The sequence below is a fragment of the Sitophilus oryzae genome, unplaced genomic scaffold (assembly GCF_002938485.1).
Source record: "Sitophilus oryzae breed Bouriz unplaced genomic scaffold, Soryzae_2.0 scaffold_1499_pilon_pilon, whole genome shotgun sequence".
Lineage (NCBI taxonomy): Eukaryota > Metazoa > Arthropoda > Insecta > Coleoptera > Curculionidae > Sitophilus > Sitophilus oryzae.
The window spans coordinates 2,761,897-2,785,644 of NW_022146168.1; the positions used below are offsets into that span (position 1 = coordinate 2,761,897).

Consider the following 23,748-nt stretch of genomic DNA (forward strand, 5'->3'; position numbering starts at 1 on the left):
GCACCTAAGGAACGTACATGTTAACTAACGGACTATAAGAAGAAGACTATACTATATAAAAATCACTTTTAAAACGTCCTTCGACGTTGTCCGAGGCCTAGTTGCCATTGGTTTCGTTCATCCCAGTCTCCGTCACGCAGATCGTTTGAGCTCATCGCCTTCTTCACAGCCTCCATCCAGTTTGTCCTTGGTCTTTCCCGTTTCCTTCTCTTTTGTGGAAGCCAGTTTAGTACCTTCTGACTCTTCTGAGGCAGTCGCGTTTTGTCTATCCTTCTCACATGTCCATACCACTTCACTTGGGCACTCTCTATTTCCTCTACTATAGTTTTCTCAGAAAACTTTTCTGTCTATTCATTTTGTCCCTGATTGTCTCGTTTCGTACTCTATTCCGCCTTGATGTTCGTACTGATCTCCTTATCGAGTCCATTTCTACCGTCAGTAATTTTCTTTTGTTATTCTCCGTTAACCATGTTTCCGCTCCAAACAACAGATTGCTCTTGACTATCGCATCATAAATCCTTAGTTTTCTGTCTTTACCTATTTCGTTACTCCATAGTATATTATTCAAACATTTTATTGCATTTCTGGTCTTGACTATTCAAGAAGAAGACTAAATGAAGCAAATCTCAAATCTTATGTCAAGAAGGACTGCTTCGGGACCAGATCTTACTAGATCTGTTGACTAGGACCAAAAGCAAAGGCATAGTCTGAATGTAAAAATTACGAAAGAATGTTAGTGTCTTCTTCAAAAGAGAATATCTCCAATAAAAATAAAGCTAATGAGATGAACCAAAAAAAACAAAACAAACTATCGAGAAAGGATGTATCTAGATGATAAAATGATTTTTAAATTTCTCGCTGTTTCAACATATTTCAGAGGGTGTTTCAAATCTCTTGTTTTAAATGATATTTTTTTAGGTTACAGTGTTGATTAGCTATAAAAAATACATTTCTTATATTTATACGTTTTATAGGTGATTTTTTTTGTTAATAGACTTTCAAACAATAAAAAAATGTATTAGCTGTTTCGTATATTGGACAAAAAATATTATTCTATCTGAAATAATCTATAAAATGTTATTGCAAACAGGGTAATAAAATAAAATTGGAAAATATACCCTGATATCTTTATTTATGATAGCTTTATAACCTGTAAATAAAACTCGCTTAATTTATTGAGCTTTGTTTTATTCAATATCATTACATCGAGATCTTATATAAAGATAGCAGATATTAAACCAGATACAAACACACTTGGTGTTCACTGTCTTATGTGAAATAGTTATTTATCATCTCTCTTTTTTAATCAAAATTTTTTCTATTCAACCATTTCCAATTATGGTGTGGTTTAGATACTCTCTTTATAATTGGGTCGGTCCATTTTTGTCTGTTGTTGGCTGTGCGGGCTAAAGTTATCCCTATTAATTTCCTAATATCATGGTCCCAGCTCAGGTTTTGTCTTCTAGGTCTCTTAATTCCTCGTGGGGGCCATGTTATAATTTTTGTGGTTCATCTGTTTCCGTCCTTCTAGCCAAGTGTTCTGCCCATTGCTACTTGAGAGATTTGATTATTTTAATGATATCTACTACCGGGGACTTTTGTCGTATCCATATATCTATAAGACTATATGGTTAATAACCCATTTACACAATGAGTGGACAGTGAAGCCAAGCAAATGAAATGGGAATATCAATTTTGCATAAGTGTATCCTTTTGGTTCAACGCGATTTTTATGCCCATGCCCCAAATAAAACTATTTGGTTCGTCTACTTCATCGCTAAACGCTGTCACTGGCTGTCATCTACCCGCACACTATTTTAAACTCTAAATATTAATAATACGTAATATATTATTTTTTTATTGGTAATGGCATTATTTCAACCTGTTATTCAATTTCTGTGCCTGACTAGCCATTATAGATGTATGGTCGCATCCATTCTATTCTTTTACGATCTTTCTTGGCTATTCCCATCATATTTCGTTTCATTGAGCGTTGTGGGGCCTGTAGTTTCCTTATAATGTCCATTTTAAGTGTCCATTCTTTTTTAATGACAAATATGATTTTCCATAAAAAAATATAAATTGCTATCATATTTGATCTTTAATTATTTTGAACGTAGACAAGGAAAGAGAGGAGATGCGTAATTACCGTAGCAAGTTTGTGATCATTTGCCACCATGCAGATTACTGTGTAGTGTTGTATCTAAAGTTTTAAAGTTTATTTAAAATATGACTAACTTTTTGTGTAAAGAAAAACATTATGAAATTTTTAAATGACCGCCTGTCGCCTCTAAAACCATACATGTGTAAATTCACCTTAGTCATAAATCCTATATTTATTACAGGTTTTTGTCTCATAAATATTGGTATACTTATATGTATCTTACGTTGACGTCATTAAATTTAGAAAATGTAAATACAAGTTAGGTGTTCACTGTGTTATGTGAAGGGTCGGTCAATTTTTGTCTGTTGTTGGCTGTGCGGGCTAAAGTTATCCCTGTTAATTTCCTAATATCATGGTCCCATCTCAGGTTGTGTCTTCTAGGTCTCTTAATTCCTCGTGGGTGCCATGCTATGATTTTTGTGGTTCATCTGTTTCCGTCCTTCTAGCCAGGTGTCCTGCCCATTGCTACTTGAGGGATTTGATTATGTTGATGATATCTATTACCTGGGACTTTTGTCGTATCCATATATCTACAAGACTATATGGTTAATAACCCATTTACACAATGAGTGGACAGTGAAGCCAAGCAAATGAAATGGGAATATCAATCTTGCATAAGTGTATCCTTTTGGTTCAACGCGATTTTTATGCGCATGCCCCAAATAAAACTATTTGGTTCGTCTACTTCATCACTAAACGCAATCAGCCGTCATCTACCCGCACACTATTTTAAAATCTAAATATTAATAATACGTAATATATTATTTTTTTATTGGTAATGGCATTATTTCAAACTGTTATTCAATTTCTGTGCCTGGCTAGCCATTATAGATGTATGCTCGCATCCATTCTATTCTTTTACGATCTTTCTTGGCTATTCCCATCATATTTCGTTTCATTGAGCGTTGTGGGACCTGTAGTTTCCTTATAATGTCCATTTTAAGTGTCCATTCTTTTTTAATGACAAATATGATTTTCCATAAAAAAATATAAATTGCTATCATATTTGATCTTTAAATATTTTGATCGTAGACAAGGAAAGAGAGGAGATGCGTAATTACCGTAGCAAGTTTGTGATCATTTGCCACCATGCAGATTACTGTGTAGTGTTGTATCTAAAGTTTTAAAGTTTATTTAAAATATGACTAACTTTTTGTATAAAGAAAAACATTATGAAATTTTTAAATGACCGCCTGTCGCCTCTAAAACCATACATGTGTAAATTCACCTTAGTCATAAATCCTATATTTATTACAGGTTTTTGTCTCATAAATATTGGTATACTTATATGTATCTTACGTTGACGTCATTAAATTTAGAAAATGTAAATACAAGTTATAATTTCTAATCATCTGTTAAGTAACAAAGCATTATATACATAAAATTAATATACTTCAATGTATATGACATATCAGTCAATATACATGACATATCAGTCAATCAAAAGGTTGCTCATCCTTTTGATTGACTCATATTCATATTCAATATGCATTATGATTAGTCACTTGGCAAATTATTACTGTTTAAATAGTGGTATACCTGATACTCAACAGTCATAAAACGCACATGTTTAAGAATTTTAATGAGACACTTACCTGGTGGTAATAGTGGCTTTTATTGGTTTCGGTATTTCACAGTATTCTTAAATACATAATACTTTAAAGTTGACACTCGCATGTAAAAATTTAAACAGCTATACATCAATGAGTACAGAATAAATTAAATTTCAAATGATTGTATTTTTAATTATGACCATTTTCATATATGTTGGACAATGCATTAAATTTGTTGTTAAAATTGAATTAAGTAATGTTTTAAGAAATAATTTGCTTATGGATTCACATGACCCGGAATAGTGCGTCCGGCATCTGTATTTCTTTAAGTGCAAACTTAAAGCACGGCTTAAAGTATGTTCTAGGTCTATAGGGTGGCTCAAAAACTGTGAGTGGATCGGGATGATTTTTTTTTAAATGGAAAACCCTGTATATTGTTATATTTTGGCTTCCTTTTGGATCACTTTACATAATCCTAAGATATGAGTAAATATGTTTCGATATTTTCATAGATATTAATAAATAAATTAAAAAAATATATATTTTCAGCCTTTCTTAAAAAAATTATTAAAAATACAAGAACTGTCCTGAACTGAAATCAAAGCTGTATTAGGTATTTACTTGACATGGTCTGTACTTACTTTGTTATAAATATAGTAATCGTAAACCTCACAGGACGTTCAAAATTCTACGCCAAGCTTTCTAAAATATGAAATAATTTTTCTTGTTTTTTTTTAATGGAACACCGTGTATATTATTTTTTCAATTGATGGAGACTTGAAAAATTAACACTTTTTGTATTTAGAGTATTTCAAAATTTTAATGGTTTCGCAAATATTCGCGGTTTTATATTTTATATGGCATTTTCCACAGTAAATTTTAATCAAAGCCATCCACCCCATGATTTTTCTCTCGCATTTTACCGTTGAGAGAGCCATATGGAGTAATACTGCGTGTATCTGCGAAACCATTAAGTTTTGAAATATTCTATATACAAAAAATGGTCATTTTTTAATTCTCCACTTGACCATCTAATAAAATAATAATATACAGGGTGTTCCATTTAATAAAACAAAGAAAAAATATTTTACGTTCTAGAAAGTTTATCGTAGAATTTTGAACATCCTGTATGATTTAAGATTACGATGTTTAGAGCAAAGTAAGTATAGACCATCTACTAATAAATAAAGTAAATACTTAATATAGTTTTGATTTAAGGACAATGAATTTGTAATAATTTTTTTAATGAAGTTTGAAAAATATATATTTTTTATTTTTTTTATTAATATCTCTGAAACCATCGAAAAATATTTACTCATATCTTAGTATTATGTAAAGTGAATGAAGCCAAAAAGCAATAATATATAGGGTGATCCATTTAATAAAAATCACCTCGATCCACTCACTTTTTTGAGCCACTCTATAGGAGTTAAAATATTTTCTTGAAATACATCCTCGTACAAACTTTAGGTTTACACTTAAACAAAATTCCCAAGTTTTTTTATTCTAGTCGAGTTACAGCTGCCCGACGGACTATTGCTGGATCCTGTATGTAGAGAAATAAAAAGACTAAAGAAAATTGTATCCTGCTTTGTACAGTTTTTATAGAAAAATAAAATAAAATATATGAAAATTTGCTCATAGATATAACTTACCAGTCTATTACTAACCAGTTTATAACTAACTATATTACAGTGCATGCTAGGGAAAAAATGGTCATCTTGGTTTGGTTTGGTCTAAAGATTGGTTTGGGTAAAAGATTATGTCTCATTTACGTGGAAAAATAGTGAAAAAATAAAAGTGATTGGATATATTTTAAGTTTTTGTATAAGTAAGTAATGGTATCTAAAATGTTTATGGCATGCCCATGAATTACCGGCTAATAGAGAATATCTTCTCCCCCCTTACGGATGCCCCTAGCTACAGAACGAATAGACGTACTGTACATTCATTTTGTACTTCCGGCGGTTGTCGTCTGATAAGAGAGATATGTTTCCAAAATTAGGAGGCAAGTGGATTCGGAATTAAGGATCTCTTCATTGTAGAGGAATTTTACCATAGATTATACCGAATATGTAATAAACCCAGAATTAATTATTATTAGACTATTCTGTATATTGTTTAGATTTTCTCATTTTAAGGAGGAAAATAAAGGTTTTGTTTACTCCGTACCAGCTATTATCATACCTCAGGAAACTAAAGCCCTGAAAATGTCCCTATAACCGTATCGTTAGCTGCACTGCTTAGAACAAACATATTTTTCTGTGTTTCGTGTTTAGTTACGAAAATTCCGCAAACAGTTATTGTAGTGTAAAGCAGCTCTTTAATTAAGATCGTATAAGTTAAATTACTTTAGGTAAAACGTTTAATTAAAGTCTAAGATTCTTCCAATTTACTTTAAACAAAGAGAACTAAGGAGAATATATTTTAATGCCCAATAGATCTTAATGATGTTGATGTCACTTTGAGGTCAAAACAAATTTTGAAAACAGATGTTTCTTAGCATGGGATATTCAGATATTCATGTAAATATTTATAGTAACGTAGTTCAATAAGTAAGAAATAATTTTGGTAATACGATATCAGATTAATAAAGATATAGGAAAGATTTATGAACATAAAATGTTATTGAGGTAATGATTGATATGTTTATTTCTAGTACCATGATTGACTTGTTTTCGGTTTTAGTAGTTTATGGATGTTTTCGTAGTTTTAGATTTTTAGTCTTTAAAACGAAGAGTTTCCTTCAAATATAACTTAATTTGTCTCTTGCAATATTTTGAGTTAACTTATATATAAGATTATGAAAGCCTATATCAGAGATATAAATTTATGTTGTATGAGCAAGCTTTATCATAATCTTGCGAAACTGTGTTTCCTTTAAATAGCTTGAAAGAACTAAATTGTTTTCTAATACAATATGATCGAAAAAGACGGCGACACAAATGGTTATGAAATGAACATCGCTGTCATTTTATATATGAAATTATATGGGAAGTGTCATCGATTTTTTCGTTTATTAAATATCATACGGTATAATTAGTCAATTATTAAAGTACTCCAATTATATTAGAAATCCGATTAATTGTTTTCAGAATTTTTATGTTCAAGATATAATAAATATTTTTTTTTTCTTTTAATAAATGGATGAGGGAATGTGGAAGATAATATAGTTCACAATATCCCTCATCCTATAATATACCGGGTGTGTCTCAAAAGTGGCTCACCCCTATAACTTTTTTATTTTTTCAGATAAAAAATCGAGATTTGGTGTGTTCGTATATGACATAATAAATTAGGATTGATTGACGTATTCAGTTGTTTTCAGTCACTTCCTGTTTCACCGGAAATTACTAATTTTGATTTAATGAAACTTTTGATTTTTAAATGGCGTCCTTGGTATTTTGTTACTTTATTTGATAGAAAATGACACTCTGGATAAAATGACATATCATATGTCAACTTTTGACATTTTTGAATTTTGGTTATTTGAAATTGCAACATGCGGTTTATAACAACAATTTGACTCGAAATACCAAATGTGTGGTACCAACATACAAATCCGATTTTAATGTGACATACTCGATACAAAGCCGAGCGAATTTTCCACATACATTGCAGGTAGCAAATTAATACATCGACAGTACTTCAAAGTAAACTAAATCAAGTGATTACTCGTCGCTCGTGGCTTGCTATTTACCATTCATCACCGAAATAATATGTATTCTGCGCACGCATCTTACTGCTTGGCGTTACGAGTTGCTGGTACAAGCGACAAGCCACGGGCGAAAAACCGTATTTTTAATACGAGCGAAATTTCGCTCGAGCGATCGCTCCATTATTGAAACCGCTTGAAACTCGAGTACTCGATTATTGAAATTAATCCGTTTTTTTATCATTAATTAAAATGGGATAATCGGCCAGGACTAGAAACTAAAAATCGAGCTAAAAACATTAGACGATCTAACTTATTTTTCCAAGGCTCCTTGATTAAAAATTAGTGTTCTTAACACAGCCATGGCACTCTAGATTGAAATTTAAAATTTAATTTGGTTTTAAGCGAAAATGTCAACAGTTGATATATGATATGTCGTTCTATTCAGAGTGTCATTTTCTATCGAATAAAGAAAAAAATACCGAAGGTGCCATTTAAAAATCAAAAGTTGTAGTCATCTCCAGTGGAACAGGAAGTTGCCGAAAAGAATTGAATACGTCAATCAATCCTAATTTATGTCATATACTAACATACCAAATCACGTTTTTTATATGCAAAAATAAAAAAATCTTATAGGGTTTGAGATGCACCCGGTATACATAATTATCGAAATACCGAAGCTGTCAAACTTTCAAATTTTGATAGTACCTATATTTTTTTGGTGAACGAACAGAGATGATAGGTGTTAGCTTTAAGACTACCGTTCGAGAGGCATTGATGTTATTTTGGTTTGTAAATTTTAGTTTTCTCATTTTATTTTACTAGCGTTAACTAAAACATATAACTTATTTTCCTGTTGTAATATTCTGTACTAAAGCTTTTCCTTATTTATTTGATCTGGCAAAGGTATCATATAACAGGTGTACTATGTATTTGATTGGAAGGAATAATTTCAGTTTAAAATTAATCTAAATACAATCGTTTACTGTTCATTTGTGCCGATGTTTTTGGTTCAGTGCAGTGTAACAATAAGGGCCTTGTTGAATATACTAACATTTTTCGACCGTGACTGGCAATATCTTAGCTCATAAAAGAGCAACCAAAAACAATAAATAGTTATAATCGAAAGATATTTGCACCAAACCTTCAATTTTCGGGCGGCGACCTGCTACTAACGAAACTAACAAAAACTCTTCAATTTTGAATGTAATAAATGTGCTATATTTTGAATGTAATAAATGTACCATATTTTGATTGTATTAAACTTCAAACCTTGGTAGGAGGAAAGTTATTATTAATTCTCTTTTATTAGAGTTCAGACAAGCGTAGTTGGATTCTTTGGAGGAGTGATCTAGGTTTTCTCTGCCGTGCTTTTTTACTTGTGAATTCCAGGCAAAGCACGGCACTCATTTCATTTCATTAATAAAATAAGTAGGGCTATTTATAAATTTAGCGTTTAATTTACATAACCTCTTCTCAAATTTCCATAGTATTGTTTCTGTCGAGCGCATCCGAGGTAAGTCACAATAAAAATATATTTTTAACACAACGTAGGTTGCTTTATTTTATTTGAATTGTTTGGTATACAGTTGGCCATCATCTTACCTCTTCAACTTTGTTGAACAACCCTGGGATGTTATACTACACGTGATATTTTTGCCCATAACGCTATACAAAATAAATAAAGAAACTGAATCTGGCGTCCGAATAATCAAAAGCCATATTATATCGGGTATTATGTTGCACATGCTAAATACAATCAACCCCAAAAATAATTATTACGCTGTACAAAACAACATTAACATATTTATGTTTTATTTAATAAAGGAATTCCTATATTTAAGGGCATTTTCCACAATAATTCAATTTGACAATTCATATTGAATTTTCGGCGTTTACATACGCTTGTAAATATTTCAATTGTTCTGTAATTACTCGAAATATCGGTTCTTCTAATATCATTTTGGAACTACTGTATTAAATAATTAATTGATTATTCGGTTTGCTCGCAACCAACAATAAGCATTAGTGGTATTTATCAATCGCGCGTCAAATCCACCGCAAGCTCTGCAAATACAATATGTCAATATTAGTTTAGTTTGGTTTGACTACGGATTCGCCGAGGTTTATATTATATACAAATATAAAACTTTATTTCGTATGATAAAGCTTTTTTGAATTTCTACCAACTCTATTTATTTTGGACTTCTGTCTATTACTCGATTTGAATCCAATAAATGGCTTTTTGATTGATTTAGCCCGGCCATAGGACTCTCGATGATGTTGTAGATGTGCACGTCAACTTTGAATTGATTAATATTGCAGTTTTAATGCTACGTCATAACGAAATTTACATAAAGGTCACATTGGCAGATTTTGATTATGATATACCTACAATGTACATTTAGAGAATTTCGAATCAGATTATGTATTATTTTCAATAATTCAGAAACTGCCAGTACTTTTATTCTCAAAATGTATTTTTTGTTACTAACCTATATTTATTAGTATCTCTATCTTAAAAATATATCTATTATTTAATATCATGTGAAAAAGTTTATCTATTTTTTATAGGTATTAATTGATAATGATTAATGATAATAATATTTACAGTGCATCTCACTTCGAAGGTGTAATTTTTATCCATTCAAATTTTAGAAGCTTTTGCAGATTTGGGTGTTGATAATATAATTTAGTTATAAGTATTTCGAAGGTACGCGCAGATAAGAAGGAATATATTTCGGAGCATATATTCCTATAAAGGTAAACCGAAATTAAAAATTATTCGTTTATTGTTTTTTTATTAACACTTCTAAACGAGATGCATTTTTCTCCAATGGCACGGGCTTTTCATAAAGGCTGACACCAAGGATTGACATCATGGTACAAAGAAAACAAGGTATGATATTGCGCAGGTTCGTCACTACGTCACAGGTGATAAACGACAATATTGGTCATAACTTTTCAAAAGTCAAGATCGATGATTTGACATAACTTTTGGGGTTATGTCCTAATTCTTCCTTATTTTAGGTCAATTTTTATTAGTGGCAATTGAACAATATGGATAATTTTTGTATGGCTTATGACGTCACAGGTGCTATGCACAAACTGAACGAAATTGGAGCCGCTATCGATCATACCTTGTTTTCTTTGTATCATGGATTGACATCATATATAAACTGAACCAGATTCTACTATATGTATTGGTTATTGGAACATCTCTCCGGATTACACTTGGAGGTTGAAACCTATGGTGCTCCAACAGCAAAATAAAAACTAAATTCATTACAATACACCAAAGCACTTTACTTTTGCGTTTGTTAGAATCATCAGTAGATGATTAAAAATGATATTTAACATAGTGGAGTATACGGTTACGAGTTTGTTGAGGGCTTGCCGATTAATTTTTTCCTTCTGTTTTTATATATTCCTCTCACTATTTCAATTTTTATTTTGTTTTGACCTCGGTTAAGGGTATTGCGACGGGTTGTTGTTGGCTGCCTCCACAGCTGTGCTAGATGAAGCCTACAATCCTGGGCAACTTTAGTTCTAGGCTGCAAATTGGGGTCTTAGGCTCCCGTTTGCTCCTTTTGTTTTCATCATCTGTGTTTTTTTTCATCTGCTAGGTTCCAGATGGTACTTCGTGCGTCGTTTGCTTCCTGGTTTATATTTTTTGGGATCGTTGTCATCGCTTGCTGATTCCTTACCGTACTGATGATGCTGGAAGGCAGTTACACTAGTGTACACTGATGTAGGTGTGGTTGTTGTGTGTGAGTGTGAATCTCGTGCGTCGTTTCCTTCCAGGTTTATATTTTTTGGGATCGTTGTCATCGCTTCCTGATTCCTTACCGTACTGATGATGCTGGAAGGCAGTTATACTAGTGTACACTGATATAGGTGTGGTTGTTGTGTGTGAGTGTGAATGTCTACAACAGTGTACATTGGTGTATACGGTTACGAGTTTGTTGGGGGCTTGCCGATTAATTTTTTCCTTCCGTTTTTATAATTAAAATATATAGATGATACTAACATGGTTAGCAAAACGCGCGTCTAGTACAGAAATAAAATGCTTTGGTGTATTGTGATGAATTAGTGTCTTCTGTAGAGAAGAAGATCTATTTTTAGAGTGCACAAGGAGGCCGAATACTAAACATCCAAGGAAAAGCAGATGTAGGTATTTTTTTAGGAGCAGTTATACATCTACTCTAAATCAGTGATTTTCCCAAGTCAGAATATGAGACGATGGAAATAGAGTTTGTGGGAACACAATTGGCTGTTATTTATACCAGGTGATGCATCGTCGTTGGAGACATAGAAAATATCATACAAATTTTGAACTGTGCAATATTGGCTCCCCTAATAATTTTAGAGCTAAGTCGTACATAAGTTTTTGTAAAGGTCTGCTTATTCTAATACACATGCCAAATATGAACAATTCTGACCAAGCCGATTAAAGTAATTTAGAACTGCATCTATTTTAAATTAAAACTGAACAAGTAATGCAAAACCAGTCAAATGTCAACATACCTTAAGTTGTCAACCTATTATGTTATCATTATCAAATCTAATTTGTTAATTAAAACTGTGTGCTATCTATACTACTATGTTATATTACTTGCGCTTAGTTTCCCCGAAATGTATTGTTGTAATTTAAAACTTGGTTTACAAAAGATCATTTCACATTGACAAAATTATAGGATGGCAAGTTAAGGCACGTTTGCAACAGGGGAGCCATTATATGTACAGTTCAAAATTTGCAGGCGATTTTCTATGTTTCCAACGACGACGATGCACCACCCAATATACAGGGTGAGTCTTAAATAAGTGCAAATATTTTCAGGGCTGGTAGACTTTGATAAAAGAAACATATTTTCTCTTTACCGGTTTTCAAATAAATCCAAAATAACTGAGTTATTTTACTTTGAAAATTTCCAAAAGAAAGATTATTATTTTGAGAATTTAATTTTGAGAACCACTGGATCTTTTCCGAATTTTCTTTCTTGCAAATTTAATCGACTACCTATGTTGCCATATTATCAGGAAATTCTGTCTTTAACTAAAAACTAAAAAAAATCAAATTTTCAAAATTCTGTTTTTCGTGAAAAAAACCTCATAATTGTGTTTCTGTGGTCGAAATATACATCCCCTAAAAATATTTGACTTATTTAAGACTGATCCTGTATAATTAGTTTTAATGTATAACTATCTCACTTCTTTTAATATATCCATAAAAGTCCGTAAATTGGAAATTAAATGGTAAAAATTGGATATATTTTAATGTATTTTATTTTTGTTTCAGGATATTCAAAACTCTACACTTGGTATTGCATACAACTGTTCCTGTGCTAGTATTTCTATCAATGAAATTAAGCATATGATAAGGGCCTTTCAAAAACGTAAGTAAAAGGATATCGTTAGGTTGTCCATTTTTTTTGTAACGATAAAACGTCAGTAATCGCGATAATTTAAAAACTCAACTTTTAACACATAACACGCCATAACTTAAGAACCACTTTAGATATTGAAACTTTTTTTTATTTTGAAGATCGGATCTTTAACAATATGTTTAAATGAGAAAAATTCGATAAGGTTGTTTTTTTTTATTAAAACATTTTTAACAACCCATCCATTTACTTTTAGTACATAATTTTCAGCAATCATATGTAAGTTTTTTATTTATAAATATTTTCACATACTGTCTGCGAGGAAAATGTTAAGAAAGTTTTTGAAAAAACTACAATGAATTGTTTTTAATAGATTTTGATATATCGATTCATTTTGAATTCTAATAGCGCCACCACTGTCGAACAACTCAATTCCACTTATTATTACTAAAAATTTAAGTGTTTATAACTAGCACTTTAAAATTTTGAAACTCTGGGGAAAATTACAAAGTCTCGTTAGTAAATAAACAAATAAAGTATCGCGAGACGTAATTAAATCGTGAAGCTGAACGCATGATGTACACCTTTCTCTAGAACTTTATGTACTGACAGAGGTACTGATTGCGTCGACCGGTGGACTGCGACAAATCTGCTATATTCTCTTCCAGGTCTCTTAGCAATGTGCTCAGTTTATCGGTTTATTTCGTGCGTTTGGCAATATGTTTACTGTTCTCTCTTTGTTCAATACATTATAAACGCTTTGTACTCGTCTTAGATACGGAATTCTTGACCCAAGACTAATCTTTGCCAGCCCATATACTCTACTTAGATTAATAAAGCTATTAGTAAATAATTACGTTAAATAATTAAATAACTGTTTAAATCTGAATATTTAGTTTCTTTATACAATAGATTACATGGAAGGGGGGAAGTTAATCACCGCTACCTTATAGACCTATTGTGTTTCCCTTTCTTGAGTTATAATTCGTCATACAGTCTCAGGGCTTTGACAAAAGCCAGTATCTAAAACGGTTTTACGGAGGTTAGTTCTCCATATCCGATATCAGTCGTACGTTTATGGCACAAATGGTTGTCGTCTAGGCGCACTCAGTAATTAGGTGTTCTGGTGTTTCCCCATTTTCCTTACAGAATCTCACTTTAGATCTTGGCTTCAATCTACTGAGGTATTCATTGACAGCGTCTTGTTAAAATCCCCGTGACGATCATTATTTTCCTTAGACATTCTCTCAATAAAGTATTAGCTTTGCTTTTATTTTCTGCCCTATTCTAATAAGTTTTACATAAAATAAATAGAGATATAAAAGGAATCTACGCCAAATCAATATTTTGCATAAAACATATTTAGCTTTCAAAGCGGTGCATCAACCTCAAATCCTTCCTCGTCTTGCCATAATTTTCAGAATCGTTATAATTAAAAAAGTTGGGCTATTATCATTCTCTGGGGCCATAAAAATGTATTTCTCGTATATTTCCTTCAGTTAATTTAACTTAAAGTTGGCAATTTATAGGGACGGGTTATCTAAGGCAGTTCTTCTCGCTCTACACTACTTTCGGAGATTAATGCCAGCGAACTTTCAAATTTAATTAGCGCCTCGCGCGATGGTTTATCACTTTATTTATCATCGTTGGCCAATCTTGCTCGCTTCGCACCGATAAATCATATCAAAAAGTTACGATACGATACATCAAAGAAGGGAAAATCGATAAAAAGGATATATTTATGTTCGGTATCTGCTGAGACGAGCCGGAAGATTGTTTTTCAATAATCGGCAAATGTCTGCAGATATATTAATAATGTGCTACTACAGCTGCAAAAGGGGAGTATCACTTTATGAAATTATAAGCGTCACCTGAAGATTGACTTCGTTCATTTTTTGTCCTATATTTTTTATATGGGTTCCGGATGTTCCGGATGTCCAGTCAAGTGAATTGATCAAGTCACTTGATATCAATTGATTTGAAATCATATTCCGAGTTTACCCATATCATGTCAAAAAGTTTCTCTAGTTGATTCAAAATGGCGACTGTGAATAAGATCGTACTTCAAACTGCCAACATTTTGGCAATACTGGACGTAAAAAAGAAATGGGTCAGAACATGCATTAGTTACAGATCTATATATTTATGGTGCATCTAATAATTTAATACATGAGCTATAGTTAAGAGATCCTGTAGTCTAAGAGCTGGTTACATAAAAAAAAACTTATCATCGTTACATGGCTAATTATTTTTCTTGTGAAGTATCCTTTTGTGTAGCCATTATGAAATAGTCATGTCTGCCAGCGCGATCCCGGGGCTTAAAGTGGAGGCGGCCAATCGAAAGGGTGAAATTTTGACACTAAAAATATTATAAGGTACACGAGTTGTAATTGTGAAAATAGCTTTTATTTATTATTAAGGAACATGGCAAAATTGTTGGCAGACATTTTTTTCGTCGCTAAAATGCCTACAGATTACGCGAAAGAGGCATGAAATTTTGAAAAAAAGTTATGGAATACATGGAAGCCGATTGGTGGAATGTCATATTTATTTATTTTAAAAGCTGCATGCAAAAGGGGCAGACAAAAAGATAGGGCTAAATCAGCGGCAGACAGTTATCAAAAGCGCGATATTACTCTAGCGCTTTCAGGTAACACTTGCTGCGTCTTCCATTTAAGTATACCTAGATAAATCATGTATACGATTATATTATAAATATATTTTTTTTTATTATTTCAATAACAGATATACATTTACTATTCTGTCTCGATCTCGTAAACGAGTCTTCCTCTGTGATATATTTCGACCCCAGCAACACGTCTATGAGGTTTTTTCGCAAAAAAAGATGTTGAAAATCGTGCATTTTTTTTAATTTCTTTGTATATTTTAGAAAACTTTTTAGAACTGCCTGTTCACCGCAAATTTACCCACGGTAAAATTTCTTAATCTACCATGCTTACGGCGTTGCTCTATGGTTATGACACTAAAAGAATGATACACACTACACACAGAACCAATACAAATACAGAAAAAAAGCAGGTGGCTCACAAAATTATTTAAAAATAAATCAATTTTTATTTTTAATTTTCAAACTTGTATAACTCGGTTATTTTAGACTCACCCTGTAGAGCAATATCGCGCTTTTGATAACTGCCTACCGCTGATTTAGCCCTAGCTTTTTGTCTGTCCTTTTACATACGGCTTTTTAAATGAATAAATATGACATTCCACCAATCGGCATACATGTAGGCCATGATTTTTTTGTCGAACTTTCATGCCTCTTTCGCGTTGTCAGCCGGCATTTTAGCTACGAGAAAAATGTCTGCCAACAATTTTCCACGTTTCTTAATAATAAATAAAAGCTATTTGGCAATTATAACTCGTGTACCTCATAATATTTTTAGTGTCAAAATTTCACTCTTTCGATTGGCCGCCCCCGCTTTATGCCTCGAGTTCGCGCTGGCAGACATGACTATTTCATAATGGCTACCTAAAAGGATACCTCACAAGAAAAATTAGCCATGTAACGATGATAAAGTTTTTTATGTAGCCAGCTCTCCGTCTATTAGAGATTATAAAAAAATACTGTAAACGAATTTAATTTAAATTAATTTTTGTTAAAAAAAGTTGCACTCAGAATTAATGCGTAAGGCTATTTGTACCCGGCCTAATAAGAATCTCTTGGTGCGTGCGTACGAAAATCCTGTTGAACAAAAAGGATAGACTTATACAAGATTGCTATTCCCATTTCTTTTCTTTGGCTTAACATTCCATTGTGTAAATGCGCCACTAGCAATATATCTTATAATATATTTGGTCGTCACCAAGAATTAATCAAAAACCGAAACCAAACCAAAACAAAAAAAGTTTACATGTAAAACAAAACACATACATTTCTCTGTTTCACTCGCTCTCCGGCATTTAAGTGATTAACAATTTAAATATTTGCAATACATATTTGCGACATCCATTCGATTTCCAATTTTAATTTGCTACATTTCGATTAAGCAAACAATAAACAGAGAAAAATATTTAATTGAATATCGAATTTTATCAAAACAATTCATGTATAACAATAGGTTCGTGAATATCCTTTGTTTTTTATATAGAAAATATTGAAGATAATATATTAAGTAAAATAAGCAAAATTAATCCTTTAATTCAAAATATTCTCAAATTACAAACTTATTTAAAAGTAACTAATTTTTTATAGTTTGAACTATATTATCAGGTTCATCAAAGTCGTTAATATATCATCATCATCATTTTTAGCTTATTCAACCATTTCCATTTATGGAATTGTAGCCTCCCTCACATATTCTTTCTAGTTGGGCCCATTGTTGTCTATTTTTGGCTATGCAGGCCCAAATTATCCCTGCTAATTTCCTAATATCATGGTTCCATCTCAGGTTCGGTCTTCCTCTGTGTGTCTTAATTCCTCGTGGGTACCATGGTGTAATTATTGTGGTCCATTGTCTGTTCTTGTTGCCAGATGTCCTGCCCATTACCATTTGAGGGATTTGACTCTGTGGATAACATCTATTACCTGGGTCTTTTGTCGTATTCACTCTATTCTTTTACGATCTCTTTTGGTTATTCCCAGCATATTTACCTTGAATTGAGCGTTGTGTGACCTGCAGTTTTCTTGTGATGGCCGTTTTAGGTGTCCAGGTTCCACATGCATTGGTCATGATTGGCAGTACATCAATGTGTACTAACTGTAATAGATAATTAATATATAGAGCGGCATTCTAGGTTTGAATATGATTGATGAGTTAATATATAATATATTAACTAAATAATAATAAGAGAATATAATCAAAACTGTCTTAAGCCTTATTAAAATGATTTCAGAAGAAAATCAGTTTTAATAATCTGCTTATGATGTTAGCCTCGTGTATTGTGTAGCCTCGTGTATTAGTGTTAGTGTTTTTATTTTGTATTAGTGTGTGCCTCGTGTATTAGTGTTTTTATTTTGTTGTAACACCAAAGTTTCCAACCCTCAACCTGTAATCTTTAAATAAAGCTTTTAAATTCAATATTTTCAATATATACATGTATAATTATTTTTTTATGTATTTTTTTTGTATTATAATTTAATAGTAATATTTCCAACTTGTTTTTAAATATTTTGCACGTAGAAAATAATTCTAAGCTAAATCTAAAATCATCTTTTCAAGTATGAATATCACGTATAACATGCAGAGAATATTTTATACGTTGGACATTTTACAAGATGTCCCAGATACGGAATAGTAATGGAGGTATCCTATGTATATTTTTATATACCTATTTTACATAATATAGAACTTTTCCTTATGAGCAAATATTCCTCTTTGTCCAAAATACAGATAGTAGAAAATTAATTGAAATTCAACTTTTAAAGAATATTGCAAGGTTTTTCTGTTTCAAAATATATATAATATATATATATACAATAGGATCGAAAAAAACGGCGTCAGCGATGGCTATGAAAAGAAGATCGCTGTCATTTTGTATATAAAATTATACAGGGTTAGTCTTAAATAAGGGCAAATATTTTTAGGGGTAGTAGATATATTTTGACCCCAGAAACACGATTATGAGTTTTTTTATTGCGAAAATAAAATTTTGAAAATTTGGAATTCTAAAAACAATTTGGATTTTTTTAGTTCTTAGTTAAAAATGATATTTTCTTGATAATATGGTAACATAGGTAGCAGTTAAATAATTTACTTTTTTGACTAAAGCAGCCTTTTTTGAATGCAAATTTTCTAAATTATTTTCTTTAGTTTATTTTTTCACCACCACGACATGTGGTGGAGCCGCCGCGCCATTACTATTATCAAATAAAGATAAATATTTACAAATTTTCTTATTAATTTGCATTTACAAAGAGCATGCCTATGGAAGGCCGGACTTATGACAGACCTCCGAAATATATCACCTCCGGATATAGCCAGCCATATAAATAGGCTGGATATGTAGGGTGAAATCTAGATATATATCATCGAGCGACAATAGGCCTTGGCACCCCAGTGGAGGGTCAGATTACAATGTCTATGAAATGTCAAAGGTTTTACATGGGTACTATACTCATTTAAATATATTCAAAATTATATCTTGTTTAGTAAAGCTTTCACAAACTGGGTATACATTACTATGACTAATGCAGAATCTAAATTATTTTGTTTTAAATTATGTATATATTAATATTTACTATAATGAGAGTTGGTTTCATTTAGCACACAAATTAGTTACTCTATACTTAAAATATAGTATATTGCTAGTAGAGTATGTCCTACAAGGATACAGAGAAGATTTCCATAGACGACAACCCATTATTATGGATTGTCGTCTCCTGTCAAATTAATTTTGAGTTAAAATGACTTACTTTACTTTAGATATTCATAATTATTGGGTTCCGTACCTCAAAAAGAAAAAAACGGAACCCTTAGAGCGCTTTCACACACGCCGATAAAATCGGTGCCGGTGCTGGGGTTGAAATCTATTGCAATATAAATAAATTAGCTCCTTCACATATACTCCGATCCGGTAAAATAGTCGGGGACCAGCAAATACAATAGAATTAAATACAACTGTGGGAACGTGTGCAAAGCCGGCGCCGGCTTCGGCACCGATTTTGCCGCTGTGTGTGTGCAAGCGCTCTTAAGGTGCGTCCAGACCTAACGAGACGAGCGCGAGACATTCTAAATTGGCTAAGTGTGGACGGGTCTCGACGCGAGAGCCTCGTGAGACATCCCGGAGTCTCGTTGCTATCCGTCCTCTGTCGGTTTTGCAACGGCTGATTAAAGAAAGCTCGCGGCAGAGTCTGGACGTTTTTTTGGTTGGCTCGCTCGACTGCGAGATATTAGCCCTGATTTATGAATTTCGACTATTTAAATATTTAATTTTAAATAGTAATTTTTTTAAATGGTACATCGTATGTATTATAATTTTTTCTGATAGAATTTACAAATTTTGCGTCACTGATAATTTTTGCTGCACATAAATCTAAGATTTCTTTAAACAAACTGAATTATCACAAAATCTATTAATTTTTGAAATATAAATTATATGCAAAAAAATTACCGTATTGTACGTAGAATCTAATAATAAAATGAAAAATAGTGTATTACCATTAAAAAATACATGTTATATCTTATATATGTTATAAGCTTCTTAACCTTAACTAACTAGTTATAGCTTTTATATTTAACATTTTCTTCTAAAAAACGTTAAAAAACGTATTTTGTAAAAGACGTCGTGTCTCAAAACAAATGAAGGGTTAAAGAGGAAAACAGCCAAAAGGGAAAAAAGCGACGATGAATAAAATACGGCATACCAAATATCATGTTCAAGATACAAATATTTATTACTGTATGCGTTATTATTTGACCCTCGTTTGTTATATTCAATTACAATTTCATATGTGTTTTGAATTCCTTTCACTATGATCCAACTGGCTTCTCTCGTCCAGGCTTGCCTCAAAAAATGGATAGAAGATGTCTCGCTCTCGTCTAGTTCTCGTCTTGCTCTTGTCTCGCTCATGCCTCGCTCTCGTCTCGTCAGGTCTGGACGCACCTTTACAGGATTAATTTGTTGTCTATCCGTCTGTCTGTCTGTCTGTCAAGACTTTTGATCTCGGAAACGCGTCGAGATATTGAGTTGAAATTAAAACCATATACTCAGATGTACAGTCCCTTGAAGGTGTGAAAAAATCAAAGTTCTGAGTTAACATAAAGACACGGCCACGATACGGATATGCCACAAAAAAACTTATATTTCGACACTCTCAAGGGAATAAAAATTTATAGGGTATTTTCCGTTGACCTATAACTATGAAATTAGGCAAGTAATACCGTCCTGTACCACAACTATAGGGAAAAATCTGTAAACACTATACATTTGTAATTAAATCATATAAAATATAGTCTTTATTTAAAGTACGTAATTAATCATCGAAGTTAATCAACGGTATGCGCGGTCATAATTGTATGGGTGACCAAATCTTTTTGTAGATTTGTTAAACTTTTACTAATCTGTACAAAAGAGAAAAACCCAAAAGCCGTATATTTTTAATGAAATCACAAAAATACGGTCCTTATGCAAGGAAAGGCTGTCCAAATTCTCAATTGACTTCAAAATGTGCCGTGTCATGTGGGGTATTGTATCAAAGGACTTCATTGGCACAAGCTTAAACAGATTTTTAATTATTTTTCACTCGATTCCTAAACTATTTATACTATGTACCTAAAAATTTGTACGGAACCCTCGGTGGGCGAGCCCGACTCAAATTTATACTTATGTATATTATACTTATTTTTTTTATTTCATTTTTATTCCTTGCACTTTGAATGTATTTTTCTTTTTGCTTTAAAACCGTTTGAAACTCTTAAAAATCTTTAATTAATAAATTGGCTTAAAATAAATTAGTGTCGTATATCACTGCCTTAAGCGCTCGTCTATTCTCGCCTTTTAAGACAGACTATCTAGACTGAAATATTTTTACTATTCGGGCGCGTACACTTTAATTATAAAGTTAATCATGCGATAGAAACGATGGCAATAAATAATTAAAGCTGATATGTACAGAGTGGGCCAAATTGGACACCTTTAAAGGGAAACACTCTATTTTATAAGAGATAGACGAAAACTAATATTTCGAGCTCAATTTTTATCAAAAACATGATGGTAAAAACCACACATTGAATGGAGTTAAGGGGTGTTTTTCTAAAATGTGCATTTTTAACAAATCGCTTTAACTTTTTTGCTATGGAAAATTTTGTATTTTTATGTAAATATTTCCAAAGCACCTTTTTACGTAGAATTTAATGGTTTAAGTAATTTTTTTTTAAATTAATGATTTAAGACATTTATATGGGACATCATGAATATTTTTAATTCAGTGAAAAGAACTAAAAATTACCTTTCGCAAAATATATCTTGCTTGACATTTTGCTCTATTCCTCTTTGAGATATAGATTTTTTAAAAATTCACCTGATTTGAATATGTAGGCTTTGAACGGCGCCGACCGCAATACAAAAAACAAATGCTTAACGAAAATAATATTTACAATGAATGATGAAGAATTTTATAACAATTTAAACTATATTTAACACTAATAATAAATAGCAAACCAAGACATGAGATCTTAGGAGGAGGTGTTCGAAATGTCGACCGTTTTCTCTCATGCACCGTTTTCTCTCTTGCCTGCTTTTGAATATTTCTCGCAGAATTCATTAATTCAGTGGGGGTGAAAGATATCCTCACATAACCGCTAAGTGTTTCTAATTATTGTCTAGAGAATACGGGCAATTTTAATTTAAGATTCTTTGGTCTTCCTTAGAGATAAAAGCCTTTAGGCGCTAAGTCCGGCAGCCTCGACAACCAACGACTGGGACATTAGTTAGCTCAGTGCAATTGGCTGCAAGAAATTGCTGATAATTTCAGCATTGTGGGGTGATGCTTCATTTTGCTGGAAAACTATCTTTTGAAGTTATATTAGGCGCAGATTAACAATAACGGATCCAAAGCCTACTAGTTAAAAGTGGCGAACTTTTGAAAATGTTGTATTTCGAAGCCTGTTTTATACGTGATCTAACTTCTATGTCGGAGTCAAGGTCCGATGTTAGCCAGGATACCAGGTATTTAAACTTATTGGCCGTTTTTACGCATTGTCCGTAAACTCGTATGTCTGGTTGTGGAATATTTCTCCTACTAATAAAACATTATTTTGGTTTTTGTCGGGTTTATTTTAAGGCCCAATGTAACCGAATTATGTCGTCTAGAAGTTCTTGAAGAGCTTCAGGGTTGTTAGCGATAATCGAAGTATCCTCTGCATATCTAAGGTTATTAGTTCGACAAGTTATAGATATAGTTTAAAAGCAGCAATATTAATTAGTGAAAATTTAGTAAAACGTATTTTAATCATTTTTCACACCAAAACATAAATGCCGCTGCTTAATGTGGGTGAATACAAAACTTTATATCGCAATGTGGTATTATTATTATTAAAGTAGTATTGTTAACCTAAATTATGAATTAAGGGGAGGTAGCCCATTTAATCCACTTACTCTTTATAATATGACCATATATGCATTTATTTATTATCGCCTTAATATGTAGGTAATTAGTACAGGGTATATTTTATGCTAATAGTCACATTAAAGTCCACTCGTGTTCAATATTGGCGAAATAGGCCTGCTAATAGATCATTAAAATAATATTCCCGCTGCATAAATTATACAAATAAATATAAAACGCAAATGCCGCATATTTTAATTTGGTCAAACGGAAGTAAACAAAACTATTTTTAAGTACTTAAGCGAATGAATATTAAATTAGTATCTATTTTTAAACTATTTTATATTTAACAATGTCGAATATTTTCTCATATATGCGGAGATTGTTACATAATCATTATATCGATACAAATTATACTTATTTTAGCATTCAAATTTGAATTATATGATAATTACATGATGTAGCATATTTATTCCCAGAAATAAATTAGCTATATTATTCTTGGAACTCGTTTTCAGATATGCTTTCCGTTTTATTGAAAATAGAAATTTAGTATCATCATACCATATATTATGGAATACACACACACAATCTTACTCTCATTAGTATTAAATCAGGTGGCAGTATTTAATATAAATTAATTAATGGTAAATATAGTTAATTTAGAATTTATATAAAAGAAGAATTAAATGATATATATTATTCAGCAATATATGGATGGTATGGATGGATGGTAGCAAATATATATGGGTATACAGGGTGGCGCACCTCTTTCGTCTCAGTAGATTATACAAAAACGGAAAGATGTAGAAACAACATTTTTTATGGGGATATGTAGAGAGGCAATGTGCATAATTTAAAATTATTTTTAAATGTACAGGGTCTGTCAGAACTAAGATCCATACCAATGTTTTGATCCATCCATATATATTTGATTTTTGGATTCTTGGGCATAAAATAAGGCATTTATTATAAGGGTTTAATAT

At 32.0% G+C, this 23,748-nt stretch overlaps 1 protein-coding gene across 1 annotated transcript in view; it reads left to right on the top strand.

The window, feature by feature from the left end:
• Positions 1-23,748, top strand: part of LOC115877843 (octopamine receptor beta-2R) — a 417,890-nt gene that overhangs the window by 75,522 nt on the left and 318,620 nt on the right. The window contains exon 2 of the mRNA XM_030894166.1: positions 12,672-12,768. The gene's annotated coding sequence lies outside the window, so the exon portion shown is untranslated. The remainder of the gene's footprint in view (positions 1-12,671; positions 12,769-23,748) is intronic.